Raw genomic sequence first — 6,966 nt, 5'->3', positions numbered from 1 at the left:
TCCTGCTGATAGCTGAAGTTGCATTTATTACAAGATGTATTATTTGTAAAGATACACGTGTATTATCAGTAAAATGTCCTATCTAGAGTGCCCTGTTTAGGGCCTGTCTAAACTACAGCTACTGGTGTTGTTAATGGGGTCTTAAGCATATCTAAATATGTGATTTGGGCACTGTGTTACGTGCATGGTAGATGGCAGTTCTGCACAGTGATAAAGCTCTGCAGCATTGTTTGCTTTCATCTTCATTGTGAAAATGAACTGTTTTATTTAGATTTGGGAAGAAAAAAGGGATTGTATTTTTTTCTGGTGCTGGTGCTTCTTAGATAGACTGTGCTTGTCCTAAAAGTCTCGTAAGAATAATAGTTTCTCCGATCTGCCTGGTGAATGACTGTACTTATCACTAGTTGGTCATGAGTTTCTAAAGACAAGTACTCTTGAGGCAAGGCAAACCATGAAAATAAATTATTCCTCTTACACATGAAGTGCTGCTTCTTTAAACTCCAGTGAGAAATGAATTTAACTGTCATGTAAGAAACTATTTCTTTTACCTTTAAAAACAGTCATTTTCTCATCCTATCTGTGACTGCTAAGTAGAATGGAATTTTGGTTTTTTTAATGTGCGTTGTTTTTCATCTTTGCTAATGTTAAATCAATTTCCGAACATTAACAGTGGCATAAATAAGCTTATTATCTCCCTACATAATCCACACAGGAAGGTAATTTTCAAAATATTTTGAAGGACTACAGTGACAAAATATTTGTCATCTCACTCTGTTGAAACCTTACAGGGAAGCAAATGTGATGAGTTGTATCAGTGAGGTTTTACTATAGTGAATGATTAACTGGTGATCTGCATAAGGGCACTCAGCAAACACATCATTCTGAGACAACCGGAGGTTTAGGAAAATGGGAATATCCTCTTCAAAAAAACAGGAAGACAAAAACTCTAGCTTCTGAACATCAGTTATGCAGTATTTGCTCTTTAATTAATCTCCTTGATGAAATAAAAAATTCTGCCATGTATCTCCTAAGCTTAATACCAATTAATCAGTTTTTACGTATTAGAGATTAACTGCATTTTCTGGCTATTAACCAAGGAATTGAGCATACCTGATGGCTGTGATAATGTAAGCTGATGCTTCTGCTTTCTAGCTCTCTTTGCACTTTATTAACGTACACAACAGAATAGTGAGATCATTTTTAATCGCAGTCTGTACCAATACCCTTCACTCTTTTTGTTGGGAAGTCATAGCAGGAAATGCTAAGACTTAACTAATATCCTGTTTTGAAAGAATTGTTTAAGATTAAATCACTAATGGGGATGTTTTCTCTCATTCTGTAATCAGGGCTTTATCAAATCATTGGTGAAATTTCAGGCAAGTGCAGCATCTGGAAGAAGAGAGGTAATTGGACACAAAATTTCATTCGCAAAGATTCAATTCACAAAACCGAACCTAGATGACATTCAATAAGGCTCATCTGAAAACAGACAAGGAGCCCAACCTGAAACTTCACTTTGGGGACGAGGACAGTTATCCACATGGATGACACCTGATCCGTGGATTGATTAGTTTAGATATATTAGAGGCTTCAGAAGAAGCCACTTTCACTTGTGTTCACAGGGAACATGACTGTGCTTTATTTGTTTTTTTCCACGCTAAGTTGCATGAAGATTTATTTTCCGGTGGTCTTAAAATTTGGTTTCTGCAGCAGTTTTTGTTTTCATCATGCTAGTGTCTGTTGAAGAGCTACCACCACCTTTGTGAATAAAGGGGCAAAGAAACCATAGACAGGCATTTGTAAAATACATAATGGGTTCTTTTTAAAATGCTTCTTCCTTGTTTTGTTCACTTACAGTTCTCACCACCTCCAGGAGATCCAAAAGGAGATCCTACTTCTGAGTGAAACCTAATAGCCTTTCCCAATAAAGTGATGCTGGGAAACACCAGTCTTAATTTTAGAAGTACCAACGTGTGTTGTCAGGTGTGGTGCTGCAGCTCTGATACCTGCTACCTTACCTTCTGCACTCCTTCTGGCTTGGGAAGAAGTGGTGAAAGATGAAGCAAAGTCAGAGTGAGCCATTCCCCTCCCCAGCCAGCTTCAGAAGGTGGTTCCGGATAAGGCTGGCTTTGTGAGAGCCTCCAGGGAAAGATTGTGGCTGGCCTGAGATCTGAGCAAGGAGGAGATGATTTTCCAGCCTGGTGAGGGTTGTCCGTATGCTTAGTGACATCTGATCCACTTTGGACATTCATCTGGAATTAACTTTGTATTTCAAAGTTCCTTGCCTATGTTAAAGTGTGTTCCTCCAGGGCGAGAGTGGTTTAGGTGTGCTCTCCTGGGGTGCCACCAAGGGCCCTCTGAAGCTATTACAGCTATTACTTTATGTGTCTACTAGGGAAAATCGCCATCTCAGGAACCGCAGTCGAAATATTCTAAGTTCTGGTTTTAATGATTAAGTTGATTTTTTTTTAATTACTAGTTAAAGTTTCCTGCACAGCATGCAGCAGTGACATAAAGCTGTTTAAAATAAACGCTGGGCTGTTAGACACTCAAACCAGCTTAGGATGTCTGGGAGGTTGATGCTGAAACGGGATGTTGAGAACTCCTTGAGGCTATAGCACATGATTTGGAACACACATGCTTTTGCTTAAAATCCAAAAGTCAAATGAAATAAAGGTGGCTTTATTTAAAGATCTTTTATTTAAAGATCTGCTGAGTCACAGGTGGTTTTTCCCACTTACAAAGGAAGTATATCTCTAAATGTATCTCTGTATTGTATCAGTTTATGAGGCTGGTAACAAGTCAGAAAAAAGCTAGATAGGGCTGCCCACAGAGCTCTCTTAACAGTTCATTCCTGCATATGCAGGTGCCCAGTTTTGCTAGATATGCATATGGCTAAGCGCATGCCACAATCTTTTACCGTAATAGCACAGCAACGGAAGAATTGTGAATGCAAGTTCTTCTCAATAGCCCTCTTAACATTCCTTCTGCTCAGCCATGTCTACTAGCATTGCAGTTTGCTTTCCTCACTCAAGCATGAAGCACTGGCTGACAGCAGGGTTTTTTTGAAGTGGGAATTACATACTGAAAACATCAACTGTGATGTGAAATTGCATTGGCTTTTGGAGATTTATGATAATACTCTCCTGTAGTTGAAAGAAACTTCTGTTTTTATATAGAAATTACAATGCCTTGTGCAAAGGTTAAGAATAAATTCTGCTGCCGTTTTGCTATTAGTTGCTTGCTAGTCACAGGAAGAATTGGAGGGGACCTGTATTTTCTATTCAGTGCTGTTACGAGGTTTGATCACATTTCTCTCACAATATAATAGAGCATTTCAGAAGCAAACCTGTGGTCACAGGAAGCCCATCAGGAATTCTTATGAAGTGTTATTTCGGTTGCAGTATTTGCAGATATTTCAACAAACTTTGTAGTCCCATTTTGTTAGGCGATCTGTAAACCAAAAAGCAAGAGAACCTCCCTCCCCACCAGGTATTTAATCTAAACTGACACACAGCTGAGGAGCGGGAGAGGAAAAAGCCGGAAAGGAGTGGGGCCGCCTGCAGAGGCCGTGCAGCTGATGAGCAGCTGTGCATGTACATCTGAGAGAAGGCTAGCCTTCTCCTGTGGCTATGTTTTCTCCCAGTGTAGCTTCAGCAGAGCTAAAAGGTAAACATTCTTTTTCTTTTACTGAGTTTAAATTTCAGATCTGCATTTGCCTGCATGGCCCTTTCCCTTCCATTTATCCTTCCTGCTTCTTTCCATTCGAGCAGCCTCCTTTTTCTCTTCCTGTGCTGGAATAATAAATCACGCCAGGTTGCTAAAAGGGGGACAAAATTGTCTATGCAGGAGCAAAACGGGAAGCCAGGCAAACAAAAGGGCAAAACACAGGTCGTGCGTCACGCGGTAAGTACGCGCCGGGCACGCCGGTCTCTCAGAGTTACGCTTTTCCCAGCACGTGATGGCGAGGCCGGTGCCGCAGCGGCGGGGCGTGGGGAGAAGCTGACTTCTTTCTTTCCTGGGCGTGTGCTGACAGCGCGCTTGAGCGTAACGCTGAATCAGTGAGACATGGCGAACGGTCCGTGCCCCGGGCTGGGATTAGGCTGGCCTGGCACATTCAGCCGGAGCACAGCTGAGCACAGGGTAACTGAGCGGGTGTATCACCTCCTCCGTGGAGGTGTCTCTTCAAAAGTGATAAAATATTCACCGGGTGATCTGCTCAGCAGCTGACAAGAACGCTTAGGCCAAGCTCCGTTTATCGACGTGTCAGTATGTAGCTGTCCCGGCCAACACCCTCTGCAAGCTGGCTGACCAAACTCCCTTCGTCGATCGTAGTGGCCAGAACGGCAAAAGCTACCAGAAACCTGCTCGGCTCCTCATGAACGGGATCCTGCAAAACCGTGATGCAAATCCTTACATCAGGTGAGAGCAACCCCCCAGGGCGGATCTCGGTGGGAAAACGTATCTGTTACCTATCTCCATGAAGCATTAAAATCAGTTCAGTGGAATCACATGCTTGGTTTGAGGTTTTTATTTTTCTGTTTTCTGACACCACATCTGTATTTGCAGAAAGGTAGGAACAAAACCTGAAGGTGTTTTCAGTAGCAATGCATGGGGCTTGTGGGTATTGTCCATGATGATGTGAAGCCCGAAGGGTAGGGACTGTCTCCTCAGAACTTCTGGGGTTCTGTACCTCTGGGTAACTGTGTGCAGATCCTCTATCGCTGTGTTCATTTTATTCCCTGCTTTACCCACATTTGGGCCTTGGATATATCTGGAAAACAGATACTTTTATCTTTGCAGTCTTGCGGGAGTTAATGATTTATCATCTTTCCTCTTGTTAATCCCTCTCTTCTGTTCCATAGGTACCAATCACTGGTTTCCCACAATGAGTCTAACTGGTTAGTATGATCTATGTAAATTAAGAGCTCTCTCTTTTTCTCTGTCTGTAATTAGGCTGAAGTGTATTGCTTCCATTTCCTAAGTGAAGAAAAGCCTTGCCTGGTTTTTCCAGAAATATCAGTTGGCTTTATTAAAAAGCCAACAAAACTCCCTGCGCGTACGTTTCATGGAAAACAGCATGAAGTATGGACTTCTGATACAAAGGCTCAGACACATCTGATCTGGTATTTCAAACAGCATCTCCATTTCAGCTGCCTTGCTTTCTCAGGGAGGGGGCAGAGGGCCCGGGGTCAGTCCCCCGCAGCGCTGGGCTGGCCGGGCAGCAGCGCAGGCAGGCTGGGGGCCGTGAGGCTGGCGGGAAGCCAGCCAGCCCCAACCTGTTCTCTGATCCCCCATCTTGTGATCGCAGTCACAAGGCCGACTCTCTGCGGCTGGCTGTTCAGGCTAACTTAATTTCCAGTCAAAGTAATTAGCGAACAACTGCTCATTTATTAGAGACTGGTGGGGTTTCTGTGTTTTCTTGTGTTATTGGATACCACCAGGTTTAGGTAGTTTGCTTTTATTTTACTTCTGAAATAGGTGCAAAGGTGCCCTGAAACTGAAAATAAGAATTACGTTTGGCAACAAGTCGGAAACCAGTGTTTTAAGAACAGTCGTGTTTGTTATATACCTGGTACAATACAACTAGTATACTTTCCTTCCCACACCCTCCTCCAAAAGTAATAGGAAATCAAGCTGGCATTGGTTTATATATCATTTTATGTCAAGAAACCATTAAATACTGATATAAAGGCACACGTGTGAATTAATATTTAAACGCATGTCTGTCCCTTCATGTACTCAATGTTTCCAAGTATTTTCAATTTTGTATCATGCTGATGAGTACCTGAGGAGTAATATCAGGCGTCACCTTCTTCTGTAAGCGGAGGCAGAGTCAGAGCACCTCGGTCGTGGGCGCTGGTCCAGGCAGCTTCCCTGCTCCTCCCGGCGGCGCTGATGGCAGCTTGTGGTGCCTCCCCTTTCTTACCACTCCAACCACTAAATACGGTCTCTGGGTGCTTAAAAGAAGAAAGGAAAAAAAAAAAAAAGCTACGTCTCGTTTCCTCAGCTGCCTGGATGCCCTCAGACACCCTGGCAGCTGACCATGAAGGGAAGTTGTGGCCCAGTATCGCAAGGGCTTCGCAGGTGGTGACTCCCCACCACAGACACCCTGCGGTTTGTGTCAGAGAGCTCTGGAGAAATGGTCTGAACTGGTATCACACTGGGAAGGGAAACTTTAAATGCCCTCCTGAGGCTTTAAGGAGGATGCTGTAGAGCAGTCCAGTTGCAGAGTTGTGCTAGGTGTCGCGGAGACATGCAAGTACTGAGGAAAACAGCGTAGGCGTAGTAGGTCAAAGTGGGACTCCGGTGAAGAAAATCCACAAGTCACACCAAAGTAAGTCACTGCTTTCTTAATCTGCATTTGGGGCTTGCATGGGTTGTTTATACAGGGAAGATACTGATCTCTTTGTAGATACCAGCCACCCGGCAGCCCACAAACTGAGCGTTACCATTTCAGCATCAACAGCCACCCAAACAGCAGTTGTTTGGCAGATCGGTGACCCAGCGCTAGCTCCTCCATTAACAGGTGCTTCTGGTGCAAATTCAGGAAGAAAAGTCATGGGAAGGCTAGCAGCTGGGATTATATGCAGATTTTGCTGTGAAATCGTACTTAAATGAAAGCAACTTGGGTGCTGTTATGCTGGCACTAGGGCGCTGAATGGCTGCCATGTTGCAGTACGCAGGCACATAGTTTAATTGCCAGCACAGGAACGCAGATCTTAGTCACTAGAGTGTGCAATAAAACTTCTCTTTCAGCACATCTGTAAAAAGTGATTGCTTTTAGAGGCCCTGTGGTTACACTGGGGTGCTCTGCCCTTAATCATCTCTCTCGGCCCCTTGGAGGCAAGACAAGGTTACAAGTGATCTTTCTTCTGATGCAGTACTGGTATTGTTAGCTTACTAGACTAGCCTCGAATTATGCGTTGGTTTAGGTTTCTGATTTGAAAAATGCAATAGACTTTC

Source organism: Fulmarus glacialis, unplaced genomic scaffold, assembly GCF_000690835.1.
Source record: "Fulmarus glacialis isolate BGI_N327 unplaced genomic scaffold, ASM69083v1 scaffold38076, whole genome shotgun sequence".
NCBI lineage: Eukaryota > Metazoa > Chordata > Aves > Procellariiformes > Procellariidae > Fulmarus > Fulmarus glacialis.
This window is presented reverse-complemented; position numbering follows the sequence as displayed.